The sequence below is a fragment of the Symphalangus syndactylus genome, chromosome 5 (assembly GCF_028878055.3).
Source record: "Symphalangus syndactylus isolate Jambi chromosome 5, NHGRI_mSymSyn1-v2.1_pri, whole genome shotgun sequence".
Lineage (NCBI taxonomy): Eukaryota > Metazoa > Chordata > Mammalia > Primates > Hylobatidae > Symphalangus > Symphalangus syndactylus.
In genome coordinates this window covers 100,381,913-100,404,539 of record NC_072427.2, presented here as the reverse complement: position 1 = coordinate 100,404,539, position 22,627 = coordinate 100,381,913, and the positions used below count along the sequence as shown (strand labels likewise).

General features: G+C 39.9%; 1 protein-coding gene and 1 long non-coding RNA gene across 11 annotated transcripts in view; one reads left to right on the top strand and one right to left on the bottom strand.

Moving 5' to 3' along the window:
* GRIK1 (glutamate ionotropic receptor kainate type subunit 1) overlaps positions 1 to 22,627 on the bottom strand; it is a 430,746-nt gene that overhangs the window by 207,734 nt on the left and 200,385 nt on the right. The gene's annotated exons all lie outside the window — the stretch shown is intronic.
* On the top strand, positions 8,373 to 14,420 carry LOC129482892 (uncharacterized). The gene is made up of 3 exons (XR_008657849.2): positions 8,373 to 8,466; positions 9,016 to 9,327; positions 13,466 to 14,420. It is a non-coding gene; the product is annotated as an uncharacterized lncRNA (long non-coding RNA).

Genomic DNA, 22,627 nt, shown 5'->3' with positions numbered 1-22,627 from the left:
CAATGTGATTTGATTTCCAGCAACATCTATTTAAAAATACACACTAAGTTGTTTTTCACTCTTTTTATATTATCACCTTTCTCTTTGAACTTCTTCCACCATAATTTTACTATAAAATATTTTTATGATTTGGAGATGTTTTATAGATAACTGTCATATATTTTGTAACACACACACACACACATATACACACACAGTTTATAATATGCATTAATTTTAGTTTTCTGTGACCAAAATGTTTTCAATTAAAAAAATTTCTTCTGGATTTAGTGACTATTATATTGTTTATTAGTACACAATTCATCAAGCAACATAAACCAATGATAGTATGAGTAATAATAGCATCAATCCCCCACATAGTCCTTATCACATGGCAGCCACTGCTCCTGATGCTCCCCTTATTTTCCTTTTTTTTTTTTTTTTTTTTGAGACAGAGTCTCCCTCTATCACCAGGCTGGAGTGCAGTGGCACAATCTCGGCTCACTGCAACATCTGCCTCCAGGGTTCAAATGATTCTTCTGCCTCAGCCTCCCAAGTAGCTGGGACTACAGGTGCGTGCCACCACACCCAACTAATTTTTGTATTTTTTGTGGAGACGGGGTTTCACCATGTTGGCCAGGATGATCTCAATCTCCTGACCTCATGATCTGCCCGCCTCAGCCTCCCAAAGTGCTGGGATTTCAGGCATGAGCCATCACGCCCGGCCTATTAATTAACTGAAATCCTCACAACCACCCCATGAGGTAGCTCAGAAATCTTGTTCAGAGAAATAAGGAGGTGGGAATGGAGAGATTTCTGCCAAAGCAATATCTTTGAACCCCTTCAGTGCCGCATGCCAAAATCAAACAGCAAACTGTCATCAAAGAGTATCTTTAACAATCTATTAGCCAATTCAATTAGTTACTCCTTTAATGTTTTGATAGTAAAATATTTGAAAGTGCTCAATCTGCGAAAAGATTTGTTACATGGGAACCATGGTTACCAATCACAGGGGAGTCATTATACCCATAACAAGGCACTGCAGATGACTCAGGGGGTTGAGAGGTTGGCCTTTTCTTTGCTAAGGGAAGGAAGGGCAATTCACCAAGTAGATAGCTGAAGTGTTCTAGTTTCTCAAGAAGATCGATTTTAGGGAAGATGACTATGGAAGCTGAAGATGTAGAAACCAACTCCCTTAAACACCTTACTGCTCTTGTTTCTCTCAGAAAGCCTTTCTGTACTACCAGGGCGATGTGTACTCAATCCTCAGATGCCTGGTTAATCCCACTCTCTCCCATTGCCCCTTTCCCAGGGCCTTCTTGGAAGGCATACTCAATGCTCCTCTAAGCTATCCTTTCTGGTGCTTTTCTTGCCCTTAAGACACTTTGCAACCTTTTAAAACTTTGCTCTTCACAATTTAGGCAACCGAGTTCCTAAGATATTAAATGGCTCTCTCAGGCCATGACTTGAAACTGGAGACCAGATTTTTATTATACTGATCAGCTCTTTTAATGATGCTCAATCCTTGACAGGTTAATTTATGTTTTTTTATTAGAACATCAATGCATTTTTTTGTCACTGCAAAATAGCAATCATCGCATTTTAAAAGGGAACAAACTGAGTAAAAGTGGGTGATGGTGGGGGGCATGTCTGAAATCATTGTCAATGTAGCTGCTATTTAGTATCTTATCAGACAAGAAACATATTTTTTAAAAATGTAATCAGGAAAACAGACTTTCCTATTTCCACCTTTGGAATTCTAGAACCATTTCAAAATCATATTGATAAAAAATAACTTATTTAAATTTCAACAGCCTACGTTCCTACTAGAAAACAGGTACTTCTTGAAGGATACAAAAGCCATCTTGATATATTAATTTATATATAGAAGGTTTCAGAGCTTGCTGCTTGAATGATCTGTTGGAACATGACCATTTTTATTAAACTGTCATATTTTAACTTATCCAACAGTTATGTTTATAGTGTAAAATCTCATTGGGGATTTTACATGTTTCCACAGGTAGAGTGGTAGAAAATTGATTGCTGTTGTTTCATTTGACAAATTCTTGAATCTTCATATATTTTCTTGCATTTACCCATCACTAGGAAATGGACTGTTGTTACTTGCCAGGCCTTTGCTGTGAGACGGAAACAGAGTCCTTTTGAAAGCTCTGGGTGATGTTTGTGAATATTTAATCATGGAGAAGGTACAATGGCCTCATTTACAGTGATACATCAAAATTAATTTCATGGTATTTTGTCAAGGAAAGACTCTTAACCATATGCCTTCAAATAAAAATAAATTAGTTAGCAAAACTCTGACAAGAAATTTATCTAATTCTGCAGTCTTTGGATGCAAGATTTCCTTAAACAGAAATAGAATCATTCATGCAAACATGATTGAGTTCAATTTATTTCTGTTGTTCAAAAGGAATCAGAAAAAAAAAAGCATTGCTGTCTTCTGATGCTTCTAAACTCAAACTGAATGTCTTTAATTGAGTCTCATGTTTTTATTACAAATACATTAAATGCAAAATTAAGTAGGAAGAGAGAGAACCACACAAACATAGAAGGATGTTAAATACTTGGATTGGAGACAAAGTGAGCAGATCCTTCAAGTACAACATCCATTTCCTGGACCCAGAACAACATTGTATATTACTGAGTCACTCAACCCATCTTTAAAGGCAATCTCAGAGAAAAGAGCCTAGCTCCGTCTGAACTCATGGAATATTAACCTCACTGCATGGTTCAGTAAACATATGGATTAAAAGTGGTTTCATGGATGAATTTCTTGTACACATTTTACTTTTTGCCATGTGATGTTTTAAAATCATGTATACAGTCAAATTTATCAGTTTTTGAAATTGTACCTGGATTTTCTTAAACTTAGATTCTAAAGAAATTTACTCATGGTTTCTTCTAGTACTTGTATGGTTTCATGTTTTGCACATTTTGAATGTATTTTATGAACGTAGTGAATCTGAGTTTACATTTTTCCAAATAACTATCCAGTTTCCTCCACACCATTTATTAAAATGAACACTTTTTCTCATTGCTTTGAGATGGCGCCTTAATTGCTTCTAAATTTCCACAAACAGGCTTGAGTCTGTTTCTGCGTTTTCTATGCTGTTTCTCTGGTGTGTCCATCTAGGTATGCTCTAGTACCACTGTTTTAATTATAGAGCATTTACTGGATGGTTTCATGCTGGATGGGGCTAGTGCCTTCCCCACCTTTTTTTTTTCAAGGTGTTCTTAGATATTTCTGCATGTTTCTTTAGGAGGATTCAATCCTAGGGGTAAAGTGTCAGAATTTCTGTACCTAACTCCCAAATAAATATATGTAAATGTATACACACAGAGCTAGATGAAGCAAATGTGGCAGAATGGTATCAAATGATGACTCACTGAAGGGCATATGGGTGTTTATAGAATTCTTGCAACTTTTCTCATGCTTTAAAAAATTTCAAAATAAAATGTTGGGAGAAAATCAAAGAAACAAGTTGGAGAAAAGTTAAAGTGGTTACCATTTATGCTTTGGAAGAGGGTGGACAGACATGGGAGTGGGAAAGTGGCTCTTCAGCGTGTACTTTAAAATAATATTTAGGCTGGGCACGGTGGCTCACGCCTGTAATCCCAGCACTTAGAGAGGCCTAGGCGGGTGGATCACCTGAGGTTAGGAGTTCGAGACTAGCCTGGCCAACATAGTGAAACCCCGTCTCTACTAAAAATACAAAATTAGCTGGGCATGGTGGCATGCACCTGTAGTCCCAGCTACTCTGGAGGCTGAGGCAGGAGAATTGCTTGAACCTGGGAGGTGAAGGTTGCAGTGAGCCGAGATGGAGCCACTGCACCCTAGCGTGGGTGACAGAGTGAGACTCCATCTCAGAAAAAAAATACATAAAAAAGAAATGATATTTTGTTTTATTTTGAGCAATCTAAATGTATCAGTGATTCAAAGGAAAACAAATCAAGTGGAAATTAATATAATTACCTCAAAACATGGAAGCTATGAAATGAATTTCAGGCTAATATCAAATTTGGCTAGTGTTAGAATTGGGAAATTTAAACGGTGTCATAAAATTCTTGAGGAATAACACACACTGGGACCTTTCACTGGACAGAGGGTGGCAGAAGGGAGAAGATAAAGAAAAATAACTAATGGGTACTAGGCTTACCACCTGGGTGATGAAATAATCTGTACAACAAACCCCCATGACCCAAGTTTACCTATGTAATAAAGCTGCACTTGTACCCATGAACTTAAAATGCAAATTAAAAAAATAGAAATTCCTGTACATAAGTTATAAGTGATAAAAATAAAATTCTTGAGGATGGATGAGCCAAGGTCTGGGGGTCTGCCTCTCCCTGGTCCAGGGACCTACTGTTGAGAGGAGCTGGGAGCCGGGTGGCATCTCACTCCCAGAGGAGGCATCCCTGGAAACTTAGAGAACTTTTTCATCTAGAGATGACAATTCTGACTCCTTTTCCCACTTTCATCATCCTCTTTCCCACTCTCTAGAGATTTCTGTATTTATTAAAGGCCAACCAACTTCCACTGGGTAGAGTCCTGTGAACCATGTGTCCTTGTGGTGGAGTTGACACATGCATATGCACATTTGCACACTTCTGACATCACTTCTGTCTGTGTTCCACTTTTCAAAGCAGACATTCTGAGGAGAGGGGGCAAGAAATCCTTCCTAGTTGTCAAGCTAGCTGGCACTACTGCTGTCTCTTGGCTACGCTTTTTCTTTTTTTTTTTTTTCCTCCCTGGAATTCTATTGTCTTGCTCTTATTCTTCATCTGATTACAGCTCTCCTTCATTCAGGTCTCAGGATAGACTTCACTTGTTCTGAAAATTTGGTCTATATTTTTCAAGATCTTGTTATCTATTCTTTCCACGTACTCCCATAATCCTTGGGATAAGGACAGCATAGGACATTTTGTGGTGTGTTGTAATTACCTAATGATGACTAACATTTACTGAGCACTCACTATATGCTCAGGGCTTAAATGTACTATTTGATTTCCACATTAATCCCGTGAGGTAGAGACATTTGACCTGTATTTTACAGAAGAGGAAAGTCGGCTTAGAGAAACGTAGTCACTTGTTGTGACGGGCAGTCTTTAGGGTGACCTCCAATGATCCCCACCTTCTAGCATTCACAGTCTTGTGCAGTCCCCTTCCCTTGAAAGTGGGGCTAGTAACTGTCTCCTAAACAACAGAATACAGAGCAAGTGGTTAAAGGTCACTTCTATGATTTGATTATAGAGGATTGTGACATGTATCTTGGTGGCAGATTCTCTCTAATGCTTTCTGAGCTTGTACCCTTTGGTAAAACAAGACAGTATGTTGGAAAGTCTCATGGCGAGGGACTGGGGGTGCCCTCTGGCTAACTGCAACCGATATCCTCAGTCCCAAGATCCTCAAGACTTGAATACTGTCAACAACTGCACGAGTAAACTCAGAAGTAGATGCCTCTGCTGTTGAAACTGCAGATGAGACATTACTCTTGCGTATGATTGTAGCTTTGTGAGAGACCTCGAGAAAGAGGGCTCAGTTAAGCTATGCCCAGATTCCTCACTCAGAAACTGTGAGATAATAAATTTGTGTTGTATTAAGCTGCTGCATTTTGGAGAAAAGGCAGATAACTTTGGGTAACTGATAGATAATTTAGCAATAGATTGTTAGCAATAGACAACTAATACACTTGACTTAGATCCCACAGGTAGAAAGAGTACAGGGTTAAAATCCAGGGCCTCTGTTTCCCTCAATGAATACTTATGTCATGCTGCCTGTTTACTTACCAATTATTATTATTATTTTCATTTCAAACTTGTTCTGACTTTAATTCCTGGCATTTAGCCTGAATCTGGTATTTTGGGCGTCCTTGATAGTTATGAAATGAAAAGTGGGTCCATGAAACACAAAATATTGTATGGTAAACTAGCCAATCAAAGCAACATTTTTTAACTTTGTATTTCTTAAAATTGAGAAAAGAGAGGCCGGGCGTGGTGGCTCATGCCTGTAATCCCAGCACTTTGGGAGGCCAAGGCAGGGGGATCATGAGGTCAGGAGATCGAGACCATCCTGGCTAACACAGTGAAACCCCTTCTCTACTAAAAATACAAAAAAATTAGCCAGGTGTGGTGGTGGGCACCTGTAGTCCCAGCTACTCGGGAGGCTGAGGCAGGAGAATGGTGTGAACTGGTGAAGCGGAGCTTGCAGTGAGCCCAGATCGCGCCACTGCACTCCAGCCTGGGCGACAGAGCGAGACTCCGTCTCAAAAAGAAAAAAAAAGAAAAAAAAGAAAAAATTGAGAAAAGAGAAGAGCTACACATAGCACAATTCTTGGAACTATTTTGCACTTCTGCGTGCTGACTGTTACGTTAGGTTGCATGATTAATTTTAACATCTCTCTACACTAGAATATGGATTGGGTACCACATATGGGCCCTGATTTGAAATTAATTACTTTATCAAACATTTGTTAAACACCTTTGAAATTTCTGCCTATGTGCCAAGCCCTTGAAACACAAAGCTGAATAAAACAGTGTAAGGGCAAGAACAAATACAAAGAGTGACATTGTTGCATGATCTGATAAGTGATTTAATCACAATTTGAACAAAGAACTGTGGGAATAAAATACAGAGGGTAACCTTCCTTCAGTGGTCTCCCTGTTTATTTCTCTCTCATTTTCTCTGTCTACACACATGTGCACACTAACACATGTATTGATATAGTTCCGGATAATTCAGAAAACCGTAAATGTTCACTCAAAAGAGTTAAGATTTTACTCAATGATTTTAATTGTAAAGTGACTATGAGAAAAAGTTCAAGTGAAATGACTTGGCTGATCTGAAGTAGGGTGTTATCAATTTTAATGAATCATTGAGCAACAGGTTTAGAGAGGACATTAAAAGAGATGACACACAAATATAAGCCAGAGAATTGCCAATTGAAGGGAACAACCAGAAAAGCAATTTAAAGTGGTATTCTTTTGATGTTCAAAGTAACTTTTGGTGATTTTTACACACAGAGAAAAAGAAAACATTTTTTCCCTACTTCAAGGTACTGCCATACAAAATAATCAAAAGGAAAAAGTATCACTTGCAGGTAGCCATTTTCTACACCTCAATCAGATTAAAGGTCCATTTTTCATCGGTTTACTTGGAGTGAATTTGCACTGCTGCATAGTATTGTTAGTCTTTGTTGGATACCATAAGGTGTCTCCCAAGAACTTAGGAATAATGAAAATAAAATTGTTCCCTGAGAGCTAAACTATGAGCCAGACAAATAATAAATAAAAGTAGAGGATCACAGTTACCTTAGACAAAAGAGCTCCCAGGACTGCAAGACTTAATTGTAACACACCTGAATGTATTAGAGTACTAAGGAAGAATATAGTCTCAACTGACGTCTGCACAGCCATGGGAGGATAAGGGAAAAGAAAGTCTCAGAGCAATATGGGCATGCCATTTAAGCATGGTCCTAGCTAGGGAGTAAGAGCATCCTTTTGAGTAGGACATGTCTAGCTCTTACACATCAGATTAATCTCCCAAATCCTTGTTGTGTTCTCTTTACATGGTCAGGAAGGAAATCTCCAATTGTGATCTGGCTTCCTGTATGGGTTAAGGTAAACAAGGCAGACCCTGAGAAGAGGCAAAGGCAGGAAGTATCAGTTGGTTGAAGAAAGATAGTATCAGTTTGTTGAAGAAAGAATAGAAAGCACGGGCTGGGTGGGGTGGCTCACACCTGTAATCCCCGCACTTTGGGAGGCCGAGGCGGGTGGATCACGAGGTCAGGAGATCGAGATCATCCTGGCCAATATGGTGAAACCCCATCTCTACTAAAAATACAAAAATTAACTGGGCATGGTGCCACGTGCCTGTAGTTCCGGCTACTCAGGAGGCTGAGGCAGGAGAATCGCTTGAACCTGGGAGTCAGAGCTCACAGTGAGCAGAGATCGCGCCACTGCACTCCAGCCTTGCGACAGAGCATGACTCCGTCTCAAAGAAAAAAGAATAGAAAGCATGAACAGTGATTACAGACATAAATTTCAGTAGCCCACTGAAGAAATGTTCTGTGATTTAATATCAGTCTTTTTAATGTCACAATTTACAGCAACCTTTTTCTCCCTTAGAATTTAAATATGCTTAATCCTCTTTCATCTTAAACAATAAAATAAAAGAAACATGACACCTCCACTTTTTCCAACACCCCTTTCCTGAGTTCCAGCTAACACTGTGAAAGCAAGGTGTATGTTTCTTAAGTATTCATTTAAGTTATTGGGTTTATTTACGTACTGTTTCTCCCTGGCATTAATAAGAGTATTGTTTGAATTTTCCAACGGTATTTCAGTTACACTCTGTTGATTCAAAAGAAGGTTGTTTGTCCAAGCTTGTCCAAGTCAGTTTCAAGAGGCTCAGCCACCAAACGGCTCATCAAAGAGGAAGACAAGGTCATCAGTAAGGCCTCACAAGAGGTAGGATCACAGGAGTGAAGTGGACACCCACAGGTCCTACCATCCTTGGCATCAGGAAAGTCTCCATTCTGGACCACCTTTGTCTGTCTGGACCACCTTTGTCTGTCTGAACCATTCCTCTCAGATTTTAGAGTTTGGAAATTTCCTGAGTAGCTTAAGAGAAGATAAGAGCCAAAGTTTCCAAACTATAGAAATAACCCAAATGCATGACTCGTTTTATTTCCATAAATTTGGCCAGAGACATGACAATTTGGGCAACTCTGTGCAATGTTTTACATTTAATGATTTTTATGACCCAAACTCTGCTGGGCAGAATAGTATAAGCATTTGTAATCTGTACTAAAATAATCCATCTGGCATAAAATCCAATCAAAATTGGATGAGATTGTGTGTTCTGGGCCTACCAAGATAGTTATTACACACATGAGAACTCAAAACACTAAAGCAACTGGTAGAAACAATTGCTCTTCTCCTTGCTGTAAACATGAAAGTGAGAAGCAGCAAAGAACGATCAACAAATTAACACCCTTTTCATATTTTTTGTGACAGCTACCTGGAATGGGCAGGAAAGAAAGACGCAGATAAGAAAATTAAAACCACAGACTCCTGGGCGGCGAACAAGAGACTTCTGATCCTAATTCGATCTGAAGTTAAGAAGGAAGGGGATTTCTATAGCAGTTTCTTTTGCATAGCAGAGCTCCGACTTTTCCAGCAACAGCATGTCCCTGGAAGCTACACAAAGTCCTCTTTGATTGCCTGTGATCAAAGCCACGAAGGCTCTCCTGCAACATCTTAGCTTCAGAAAGCCAGCAAAATCAGAATGCTGAGAGTATATTAATAATTCCTAAACACATTTTTAAGGTGAGTGTACTTCTAACAGAGCTTCATTATTACTAAAAATGATTTGTTTCTGACTTTCCTGTTGGGTAAAAAGTTAGCCTTAACTTTCTGATGAGCAAGTTGTATGTTATAGTGGATATTGAACAATATAGTCAGTTGTTTTACTCAGAATTTATGCAGCTGATCACATAGGGACAGGACTGGATGATAGAAAGCTCACGAGACTGGAAATCAGGAGAATCAGCTTTGTCACCGATCTAATGTAGCATAGTGGACGTGTCTAATAGCCTTGGCCTCAGCATCTCCAACTGTGAAATGGGCTGAAGGGCTTGAGCTGTCTGTAACTTCTTTGGGATGTGCTAGTTAAGAAGGCTCCCATTGGATTCCACATACCCTTGTTTACAGCCATGGCTGACTCTTCACAAGACTGCCAAATCCCAAGCTGCCTCCTCTTCTGTACCATTTCTGCCACATTTGGGTCTTTATCAGCAGGAGAGTGCAGACACTTTAATATGAATTCATGTGCAGCACTTGACCAAGGATTATTTCTACTTTTTAAAAGGCAGCAAGCAAAAACATGCAACTTGATATATGGGGGTGGGAAGGATCATATTTTAAAGTCAGAAGAACTGCTTATGTATTTCAACTATAAAATTTATTATCTGTGTGAATTTCATTAAATTATTTAACTCCTCTGAGTCTCAATTTCTTATCTGTGTAATAAAACCTAGTCCACATATTGCAATGAAGTTAAAAAGACAGTCTGTTTATGAAAAGTGTAAATTTCTATTTAATATCAAAAGTACATAATCTAAATTGTGAAGTCTTTATTATTTTTACTATTTATTTTTATTTATTTATATAGTTCATGAATATTAGCAGTAGTTGTTATAGAAGAGTATTAGTAGTATTAGTTGTAGGGATAAGAACCAACAAATTATTTTTTAATGATGGCATTTCATATACAATGAGGAATCAGGGTAGAAGAATTAATTGGGGAGAGGGAAGCGTCTTTTTGCGGCAATTAAAATATGTACAATCTTACCTAAACTAGTCACCCTATTTTTAGTTCCTTCGCTCCCTTCCTTCTCTCCCTCCCTTCCTTCCCTTCCTCCCTCCCTCCCTCCCTCATTCCTTTATTCCTTCCTTCCTTGCTGTCTTGCTTTCTTTCTGAATATGCACGTACTCTACATTTGCAAACTCCAACTAAAGGAAAGACAAGCCAATCACAGGGGAGAAACATCACCCTGAGCCAGAGCTCTGGGTCAACAGTGACGACAAGAGGCATCTGGTAGGGAGAAAAGATGTAGCAATTTTACCTGGAACTACAAGGATTTGAGACTCAGAATCACGCTGACATTTGGGGACCTAGCAGGGGTGTATAGACAAAATGTGGCACCACATTTGCCTTGAACTACTGATTGCTGAGGCAGATTTCCTTGTAAAGGTAGGACACCAAGCAGTATGGTCCCATCTCTCCTTGATTTTCTGATGAGGGTCAATAGAGAGAGAGAAGGAGAGAGAAGAATGAGAGAAGCAAAATTTGGAGACTACTGCAGAGTCAGGCTCTCTTATAGATTCTCAGAAGAAAAAAGAAAACCCGTGATGCTGATATATCAAATAAGAGAGGTTTGATATATTATTAGATATCAAATTGACATATCTAATAAGATAGGTTTGATATTTTCACTCTCGTCTGTGTGAAGACACCACCAAACAGGCTTTGTGTGAGCAATAAAGCTTTTTAATCACCTGGGTGCAGGCGGGCTGAGTCTGAAAAGAGAGTCAGCGAAGGGAGACAGGGGTGGGGCCGTTTTATAAGATTTGGGTGGGTAGTGGAAAATTACAATCAAAGGGGGTTGTTCGCTGGTGGGCAGGGATGGGGGTCACAAGGTGCTCAGTGAGGGACCTTTTGAGCCAGGATGAGCCAGGAGAAGGAATTTCACAAGGTAATGTCATCAGTTAAGGCATGGACCAGCCATTTTCACTTCTTTTGTGATTCTTCAGTTACTTCAGGCCATCTCGATGTATACGTGCAGGTCACAGGCGATATGACGGCTTAGCTTGGGCTCAGAGGCCTGACAGATATAACATTTGATATATTTGATATATCTTATTAGATATACCTAATAAGATATATCAAATAAGATAGATGGGTTTTAAATAAGATTAGTTGGCAAGAAAGCTGCCTCACACCACCCCTACTGCAGCCTTTTGCACATTTCTGTCCTGTCCAGATCACCTTCCTTTAGCTGCCTCTTGGTGCCACTTTTCCCCTTCAAGGTTGCTCTTGCTGCTGAAGGTTTACCATGACTTTATCTCTGTGGATGGCAATGGGGAGTGAGCGCATGTTATTATGGAGCTGTGTCTTAATGATATAGTCCTGGGCCCAGGGAGAACTTGCAATTGCATGCTCCATAAGTCCTTCTTTATTCCTTCCATGCACACAGCAGCTCTGCTAATGCCTCTCAGCCTGACACACCCAGTCAATCTGTTATACTCAAGATGGTTTTTACTACAATGGGAGGGAATCTGCATATGTCCTGGTGGGTACTGGTACATCTGATTTTTACATACGTTGCAAGTAATCTGACCAGTTTGTTAATGACCTTTTAATGTACATTTGCATTATGATTGTTCCCATTATGTACCATTCCAATTCCACTTACAGGGGTTTTCTTTCGAGAAGCTAGTTGTCTTTTCTACCTGCCTATAACACATTCACAAAGTTAATGCGGACATGTGCGCATGGCAGTGGGTGTCACCATTTTAATTGCTTCCAAATATGGTTAGCATATGTTGTCTCAGTATAGAAAATCTGAATTAAAATGCTAAGCCTTTTTAGTAATGGCGAAAGATAATAGTCTCTAGAGCTAGGGCTCTTCTGAGAAATTCATGATGTCTCCAAGGTTTCCCTAGGGTTCAAGAAGATGCTGGTTTTTCTGAAACAGCTCTAATATCCTTTTGATCTCCTTGGACTTTTAACGTTTCTATAGATAGTGATCTGGTAACTTCCATGAGGTAAGGTCAGAACTAGAATGGGCTGGGACTTGCTTTCATTAGTATGTGTCTAAGCACTTGGTCCAGGAATGAGATCCTTAACAGTAGCTCTCCTGTTCAGTCATTTTCCCCTTAATTTAACTATTTATAAGAACAAGGAACTTAATTTTGTTGAGGTCCTACAAAAAATTGTATTCTTTGGTTATATGCTGTGAGCATGAAGGATGTGTGAAAATTCTCAAAAGAGAAAGTCTGTTTCTTCTTTGCAAGAAGCTTACTGTTTCTTGGATGAGATCAAATGGCCAGAAAAAGGAGCTTAACAATATTGTACAAAGTAAATTCAAAGAAAAAATATGGCCGGGCACAGTGGCTCACAACTGTAATATCAGCACTTTGAGAGGCTGAGGTGGGAGGATCACTGGGGGCCAGGAGTTTGAGACCAGTCTGAGTAACACAGTGAGACTCATATCTCTACAAAAAAAAAATTTAAAAAATAAAAAATTAGTGAGTGTGGTGGCATGTGCTTGTAGTGCCAGCTTCTTGGGAGGCCGAGGCAGGAAAATTCCTTGAGCCCAGGATTTCAAGGCTACAGTGAGCTAGGATCGTGCCACTGCACTCCAACTTTGGATGACAGAGTGAGGCCCTGCCTCCAAAAAAATAAAAAGTATATATAAGTAAAGCATCTGTTATTGAACGGTACCAGGAAAGGAGATTTCTTAAATGACTGGAGAAGGTGGGAGTGGAGGACTCTGCTTAGAAATGCTGGACAAGTTCAGATTTGATATGACAGGCTGCTCTAGTTCCTATTTGGAGAACCTGAAAAATAATACGCACAGCACCCTATGCTCTTGTCAGATGATAACATGCCAGAGGCAAGAGCTCTTTTTCTGGTGAGTGCGTGCGTGTGTGTGTGTTTTGAGTTTGCAAGCTGTCTTACTTCATCCATGTTTAGTGGAAAAGAATATTGGCCCATTGTGTAATAACAATTATTAATAGTTAATAACAATTTTATAAAATAAATTATCTAGTGCAATGAAACAAAGGATATTCTCTTCTTCATGTATAATAAAATATACTTTGATTGAGAAACAAACCCTTCATCTGCATTACACAAACAGGTAAGAGGTAATTAACGGGAAGATTTTCTTTTTCTCTCTAGGAAAATGAATCACATACTTGGCTTCCTTGGTTGCCTGTCAAGAAAACATCTTAACTCTCCACACACTGAAATATCTTAGAGGCAAACTGGATGCTCAAGACATGAAGCCTGTGACGGAATCAACGTTGGACTCTCCGCAGATGGGGCCAGTGTAGCAAAGCCCTCTGGCATAGATGGGCTTCATATTACTGTTACCTACCATAAAATTGTCCGTGTGAATCCACAGAAAATTTTACCAACTCCCTTTAGGGCAAGAAAGAGAAATGGGAACAAAAAAACAGAAAACAAATCACTCATTCTGTTCTAGAGTATAAAAGCAGATATTGGCAGGCTATTGTTAAAAGTTACCTTTAAAATCATCCCTTTGCTTTGTTAAAGAAAGCAGTCTTTGATTTCATGTACAGGTGTATGAAACATTTTCAGGTAAACAGTATGAAGATCTAAGGGAAAAGTCTGTGTGCCTCAGAAGAGGTAATGGTGTGTGCAATTGGATTATTGGATGCTCTGTGCCCTTGTATAATATATAGTTATGTAGATCATATGTACGTTGAGCAAAACCTACCTGGATCTGAACATACGGAAATCTCTATGAACCAGTAAAAGGTATTGGGATCCTTTTTCTTAAGGAGAAAAATCCTTCAAAGTTAGGTACCCTTTACTAGGCAGGCACACTCATTACCAAAACTGCAGTATGCGGACCAGTCTTGGGTGTTTGAAGCTTGGCTTTGTTACGATGACAACTCTGTGTGTAAATTACTCTGCACAGTAAAATATTCTAACCTCTCCTGCATAGTAAAATACCAATCAGCAAAGAAGACAGATTACAGCTGGAATAAATGCAGTTTGTACACTTGGATTTTTCCATACTAATGAAGTTAAACAGAAAAATAAATAAATACAACAATAGGAAAGTCCAAAATAACTCATGTGTGGCTTTGTTATGTACTTGGAGATCGATGCTTACACATATGTGTCATGCCTACAAAGACTGAGGTCCCAGGCAGGAGATCAAGAATATGGAAGGAAAAACTGAACTTCCTATAGAAAACGCATGTAAAACAGGTTTTAGAGCCAAATAGTCACGTGTTCAAATCCTGTTTCCCACTATTTAGTTGAGTTACACAGTATTTCAGATCATGAAACCATAATTTCCTCACTTACGAAATGGGGAGTAATCCTCGCCGTGGGATTTCTGTGAGGAATAAATACAAAAGCACACATCTGACACAGAGGAGTGTGATTGTCATTTCAATGTATCAACTTGACTAGGCGACAGTACCCAGTCATTCAATTCAGCACTAACCTGGGTGTTGCTGGCAAGGTATTTTGTAGACCTTGTTAGCATCTGCAATCTCTTTACTTTCAGTAAAGCAGATTACTTTCCACAATCTGGGTGGGCCTGATTGAGCCAGTTGAAAGGAGGTAAAGGTAGAACTGAGGTTTACCTGGGGGACAGGAAATTCTCCCTGTGGACTGCAGCATCAGCTTCAGCCTGGGAGTCTCCATTCTCTCCTTCTTGATGGCCTGCCCTATAGATTTCAGACTTCTCTAGCCTCCACAGTCATGTAGGCCAATTCTTTGTACTCTGTCTATCTATATGTCTAAATCTATCTAGATAGCTACTTAGCTAGCTATTATCCATCTATCCTGGTTATATGTTTCTGTCATGGAATGCCAGCTAATACAAGTAAGAATCTTAAAATGTTATTTTCCGTATAATCCAAATTTGAGGGTTCATATTTGAATACACAAATTCTATACTTCTATCACATTGTAGTGATGGATAAAAACAAGTATTTATCTTCTGCTCACCTCCTTTAAACTAGAGGAGAAAGAAAGTGTGCCTGGAAGTTCTCAAGTCTTTTTCCTGTTAGTATATTAATATGGATTGATTGATTTGAAGCACAGTCATCCTACACTTAGAAAGCCTAGCCTTGAGGAAATCAGGCATAAGGCAGATTAATTGCCCCGGCTGAAAAGGGAAAGGGAGAACTTAGGGGTAAGAACATCAGCATTAACATCAACATGGAACACCATTTATCATGTGCCAGGCACTGTTCTTAATAGTTAACTAACAGGCATTCACTTATTTCACCTTCATGGTAACCCTAAGAGGTGAATACCACTATCATTCTCACATTCCAGGTGGGGGATCTGAAGCATGAGGTTTAAATTGCTTTTCCTGGAATGTGGTAAAGTCATAGTGGCCACAGCAAAACATGGCTCCAGAGAGTCAGTAGAGTGGAAGCTCCTTTGGGTGCCTCTTTACCTGGAAAGACAGGAGGCAGGTGGAAGAGTGCAATCCCATAGAGCATGCAGCATCCACAGGAGCCCTCTGATATGGAATGAGAACTAGAGGAGAGAAATCAACAAACAGGGAGAGCTAAGGGCAAGGAATCTGAAAAGAGGGCTGTTAGATAAAATGTCAGTGTAGGGACAACGTCTTGGTCTTCTGGTCTCCAGAATTTAACTCAGTGCCTGGAAAGTAGAATATATCCCAAAAACCTGTCATGAATTGAGTAAAAAGGTTCGGATAACATTTATCAAGAGCTGGCCTAGATATTAGGATTAGAAGAGAAATGCAAAGGGTATTTTTACTGTCTGTGATTGAGGCCATGGTTATTAAGGTTGTCTGGCTTATAAAAACCTCTTAAAGAATGCAAAAAACATTTTTGAGTTATTTAAGTGGATGCCTCAATGAACATGGAAGGAAAATCTTATTATGAGGATGTGACATTTAAAATAAATGGGCCAGGTGCGGTGGCTCACGCCTGTAATCCCAGCACTTTGGGAGGCCGAGGCGGGTGGATCACAAGGTCAGGAGATCGAGACCATCCTGGCTAACACAGTGAAACCCCGTCTCTACTAAAAATACAAAAAATTAGTGTGGTGTGGTGGCGGGTGCCTGTAGTCCCAGCTACTCGGGAGGCTGAGGCAGGAGAATGGCGTGAACTGGGGAGGTGGAGCTTCCAGTGAGCCGAGATCGTGCCACTGCACTCCAGCCTGGGCGACAGAGCGAGACTCCATCTCAAAAAAGAAAAAATAATGAGAATAACAACGCTGCACCCAGCACGGTCAGCTAATGCCACATGGTAATTGCTGCATGTGTGAGTAGCAAAACCATATGGAAGAGGAGCTGGCCTTGGGGACAATGCCACGTTACAGTGAGGAGCTCCAGAAAAACCCACGTACAAATTTCTCAGGTTCACGCTTGGGTGCCCATCCTCTCCCTGACCCCACAAAAGAATAAAGATCTTACAAATATCCAATGAATACCAGGATGGAAATAACTTGTTTCCTGGCATTCAAGACAGAGGAAATCCTTACTATTTAAAAACAAAAAAAAAAAAAAAAAAAAAAAACTAGAAATGATTAGCAAAGACATGAAACACAACAGTTAAAAAAATAATAATAAATGAGAAAATTCTATCATATTTGTACGTTTTAGTTTGCCACTTGAAATACAAACCAGTGGCCGGGCATGGTGGCTCACGCCTGTAATCCCAGCACGGTGGGAGGCCGAGGTGGGTGGATTGTCTGAGGTCAGGAATTGGAGACCAGCCTGGCCAACATGGTGAAACCCCATCTCTACTAAAAACATACAAAAAGTTAGCCGGGCATGGTGGCAGGTGCCTGTAATCCCAGCTACTCAGGAGGCTGAGGCAGGAGACTCACTTGAACCTGGGAGGTGGAGGTTGCAGTGAGCCGAGATCACACCATCGCACTCCAGCCTGGGCAACAAGAGCGAGACTCCATCTCAAAATAAAAAATAAAAATAAATAAAAAAATTTTAAAAAAAGAAATACAAACCAGTGACTGAAATGTATATATCCCAACCAGGGACTGTTCCAATATCACATTTAAAAGGGGTTGGTGGTCTCATTTCAATTCCCATCACATACATTGTTCTAATTGGTAGCAGACAAAGCAGGAACTCAAAAATCAGGGTAGATGGTTTCCTTCAACTTCTCAGATTAACTATTTTGGTAAACAGCATACATATTTCTTACATAGTGCTAATATTATAATGGTCAACCTCCAGATTTAAGTGCATCAATTAACCAAACTACATTACTTCTGTGAATAAAAGATGTTTGTTTTACTAAATGTGCCAATTTAATTAACTAACACAATTTCCTATATATAGAAAATTTGAAACACAAACAGTGACTACTTCTATGACTAAATTTTTTCCTAATAAATTCCTGCCTAAAAGATTAAAAACCCTAGAAGAAAGCCTAGGCAATACCATTCAGGACACAGGCGTGGGCAAGGACTTCATGTCTAAAACACCAAAAGCAATGGCAACAAAAGCCATAATTGACAAATGGGATCTAATTAAACTAAAGAGCTTCTGCACAGCAAAAGAAACTACCATCAGAGTGAACAGGCAACCTACAGAATGGGAGAAAATTTTCTCAATCTACTCATCTGACAAAGGGCTAATATCCAGAATCTACAATGAACTCAAACAAATTTACAAGAAAAAAACAAACAACCCCATCAAAAAGTGGGCAAAGGACATGAACAGACACTTCTCAAAAGAAGACATTTATGCAGCCAAAAAACACATGAAAAAATGCTCATCATCACTGGCCATCAGAGAAATGCAAATCAAAACCACAGTGAGATACCATCTCACACCAGTTAGAATGGCCATCATTAAAAAGTCAGGAAACAACAGGTGCTGGAGAGGATGTGGAGAAATAGGAACACTTTTGCACTGTTGGTGGGACTGTAAACTAGTTCAACCATTATGGAAGTCAGTGTGGCGATTCCTCAGGGATCTAGAACTAGAAATCCATTTGACCCAGCCATCCCATTATTGGGTATATACCCAAAGAACTATAAATCATGCTGCTATAAAGACACATGCACACGTATGTTTATTGCGGCACTATTCACAATAGCAAAGACTTGGAACCAACCCAAATGTCCAACAACGATAGACTGGATTAAGAAAATGTGGCACATATACACCATGGAATACTATGCAGCCGTAAAAAATGATGAGTTCATGTCCTTTGTAGGGACATGGATGAAACTGGAAACCATCATTCTCAGTAAACTATCTCAAGGACCAAAAACCAAACACCGCGTGTTCTCACTCATAGGTGGGAATTGAACAATGAGAACTCATGGACACAGGAAGGGGAACATCACACTCCGGGGACTGTTGTGGGTTGGGGGGAGGGTGGAGGGACAGCATTAGGAGATATACCTATTGCTAAATGACGAGTTAATGGGTGCAGCAAACCAACACGACACATAGATACATACGTAACAAACATGCACATTGTGCACGTGTACCCTAAAACCTAAAGTATAATAAAAAAATATTTTAAAAATAAACGTGTAAATGTTTTTATACATTTAAATAAACGTGTAAATGTTTTCATACATTTAAAAAAAAAAAGATTGTTGGCATGAGGATAGCATTATTTTTTTAAGTTCTTTCTCAAAGAAGCCAGTCAATCAAGAGCTTATTGAGTGTGTACCAGATAATCATTTTTTCCCCCAGAGGACTTAACTTTAAGTGGGGTTTTTCAACTTCTGCATTAATGATATTTTGGGTTGAAAAATTTTATGCTGTGGAAGACAGTCCTATGTTTTTGAATTTTTAGCAACATTCTTGGCCTCTACCCATTAATGCCAATACTACCCCTCCCTCAGTTGTAATCTTAAGTGTGTCCAGACATTTCCATATCCCTAATTGGCAAAGTGTGCGTTTAGTGAGATAATGGACCGTCTTCGAGTCCAACTCTCTTCAGGTTCTTCAAGCCTGTCTCAGAGCTATCAAGGATGCAGCAAAAGGGATGCCTTTGATCTGCTGTCTCTGGATGCACAAGGAGCTCAGAGAAACAACCAGGACACAGAACAAAACAAAGCACGGAGCTCTAATTTAGGGGTTTCAGCTAAGGGAGTCACTCAGCACCAGCACTGGGCAGGAGGTAGGTAAGTCCTGATTAAGTTTCTGGCTTCAGAAGCTCCCCTACTGTGAGACCTTCAGAAATCTTCTTGATTGGAAAACAGCTTCAGTTCCCTTCTTTTGTTTTTTTTTTTTTTTTTTTGAGACTGAGTCTCACTCTGTCCCCCAGACCAGAGTGCAGTGGCACAATCTCGGCTCACTGTAAGCTCCGCCTCCCGGGTTCACGCCATTCTTCTGCCTCAGCCTCCCGAGTAGCTGGGACTGCAGGCGCCCGCCACCGCGCCCGCCACCACGCCCGGCTCATTTTTTGTATTTTTAGTAGAGATGGGGTTTCACCATGTTGTCCAGGATGGTCTAGATCTCCTGACCTCGTGATATGCCCGCCTCGGCCTCCCAAAGTGCTGTGATTACAGGTGTGAGACACCACACCCTGCCCAGTTCCCTTATTTTCTAATGCTATGTTTTCAAGGTTGTTGTTAAGGTTAGTTAAACTAATGTATATGAAACACCTGGTGAATATAGTGCCTGGCACAGCAGTATTTATTTACATACTTCTTAAGTCTTTGGAATCATAGATTATACTATCAGCAGATAAAATGACAGATGCATACACATGATCAGAAAGAGAATGGAAGAAAGATGTGGAGAGGGAGAACAGAAATCAGAAACCAGAACAAAGGAAGACAATGTAGACACTGTAACATTAGTAGAGAGTTATAGAATATTGGGTTTAATTTTAGGTAGAATGCATTTCGTTAGCTCTATCTGGTTTGTCTTTGATTTGTCCATTATACAAAGCTGCCCTCTCTTCCCTCTGCTGTCTACTCTTCCCTGGAAGGTAGGCAGTGATAGATGCTAAGACTGATTTGTTCTAGGCTAGCTCAATAAGGACATTTTCTCTACAGAATTTTCTAATTTCAATGAGCCCCAAACCATAATTTTGAGCAGCTGTACAAACCTTTTTGTAACGATAGTAATAAAGATTGCTACCATTTATTGGTTGTCCATAATAATCTTTATTCTGTGTCTGTTCCAGTTCTTACGGCTTCCTTTATGAGAAGGATTTGTTCTTCTGTTTATAGGTGAGAAATCTGAGACCTAAGAGATTAAGTGATTGGCCTGTGGCCAAGGTCCTGAGATTTGAATCCGGTTTTTCTGACTCCAAAGCCTGACTTGTTTCTTCCTAACATGTTGCCTGCCTATTCTAAGCATATACAGTGTTGCGAATATCTGACACTGTTCTAGAGCCTCATCCTCTTTTCACCTCCGATATGCTCTTGTTTGTGGCCGGGTTGTCAGATTATATGCGCTGGGCTGGGAAACCCTCATTGGTGGAGACAAAGTGGCAGGTGAGTAAAGGTGACAATTTCCAAGGGGACCTCATTGCACATCAGACACAAAGTGGGATTCAGGCATGTGCCCCAACATATAAGCCAAGGGAGTGCCAGGTCTTTAAATAAGAAACACTGGATGTTTTCTGCAACTTAAATACAAGTAAGCTTGGGGGGTAGGGAGGGAAATTGTTGTACTGGAATCTAACAGTGTTTTCAAACTTTCCCATTTCACCATTAATGGTGGCACATAATCAAATTAGCCTTTAAGAGCAATCATCACTCCATGGGTGGCACCGTAGTATGCGAAGATGCCTCCGAGATTTTAATTCTCTGTAACAGCTTTCCACAATAAAACAGCTACCGAATTTGAAAGTCATTGAGAGTAATTCTAGTAGGTCTTGTTTATACACCATCTTGCAGAGGCGTCTCAAGAGCTAGTGGCTTAGATTGAGTCACTTTATACAATTAAAGCTGTAGATATAAGCACAGACAGAAAACTGTACCTCTGTAGATCTGTAGATGTCTGTCAGTGATTCACAGCTCATACAACGCCAAGATTCAAATTTCTCTTGGAAGGGCTTTTAGTAATTCAGATGGAAAAGACTTCTCAGACAGATTCCAAGGGATTATGTTTGGGGACTGCAAAGGAGGAATTTCCAAAATTTCGTGGGTTTACTTTTTTAGTTTTACAACATTTACCTTTCCTGTGTGATACGTGCTGATTACAAGGGCAATACCCTGTCCGCGGTAATCTATTGTGGGCTTGCTGTTGATGATGATAAGTTTCACCATGAAGCCTGTGACTAGCCCAAGTTGTCCTTGGGCTCATTTCCCCGATAAGCACTTTGCCAAGCTGGTAAATGCCCCTAGGAGCCACAGTGCCCCTGTTGCCTGCACACTTTGGACCCTTTTCATTAGCTTCTGACCCACTGCACTTGCACTTAGCGCATGCTCTGATGTGGACTTCCAGCTCAGAATCCAGGTTCTTGAACTCATGAGCGCATTCAGCATCCCTTGCTATCACAACCAGCTTGACAGAAAGACCACAGGCCAAGTGCAGCAGAGTTCCAGAAAGTGAATGCAGCAAAATACCCTTGCTCTCTTTGAAGTGCTGAAAACAGGCCTGCCATTTAGCCTAAGTAGAAATCTAATTAATATGTTGAAGAAATAGATTGAATATTACTGTATAACTTTCAACAAGAAAACCAATTCTGAAATGAAAAAAAACAAATCATGCTACATAGTAAGATAAATATTTTTTAGAAAAAGTTCTTATATTTCACAAGGATTCACTGTGTGTGAAATTCAATTAAGTCTTTTAAATCAGATTCTATTCATGCCTTTACCATTACAGTTAGAATTTTAAAAATGTTTCTTCTCTTTTCTTTCTTTCTTTCTCTTTCTTTCCTTTCTTTCTCTTTCCTTCTTTCTCTCTTTCTTTCCTTCTTTCCTTCCTTCCTTCTCTTTCTTTCTTTCGTTTTTTTTTTTTTTTCCACAGTTTAGCTCTTGTTGCCCAGGCTGGAGTGAAATGGCGTGATCTCAGCTCACTGCAACCTCCGCCTCCCAGGTTCAAGCAATTCTCTACCTCAGCCCCCTGAGTAGCTGGGATTACAGGTACCCACTACCATGCCTGGCTAATTTTTTGTGTTTTTAGTAGAGACAGGGTTTCACCCTGTTGGCCAGGCTGGTCTTGAACTCCGAGCCACTGCACCTGGCAAGAAACGTTTCTATCACAAAAAATAAAGTAAAGCTGTGCAGTACAATATTTTTTCCACATGGCAATTTTTGAAACTTGGAGATTTTCAATGTTCACAGTTTCCTTCAAGCAATGCTCTATCCTAGTTCAGATTTCTCTAGTTAACAGATATTCTGTCTTTGGAAATGACTGATCTAAATGTC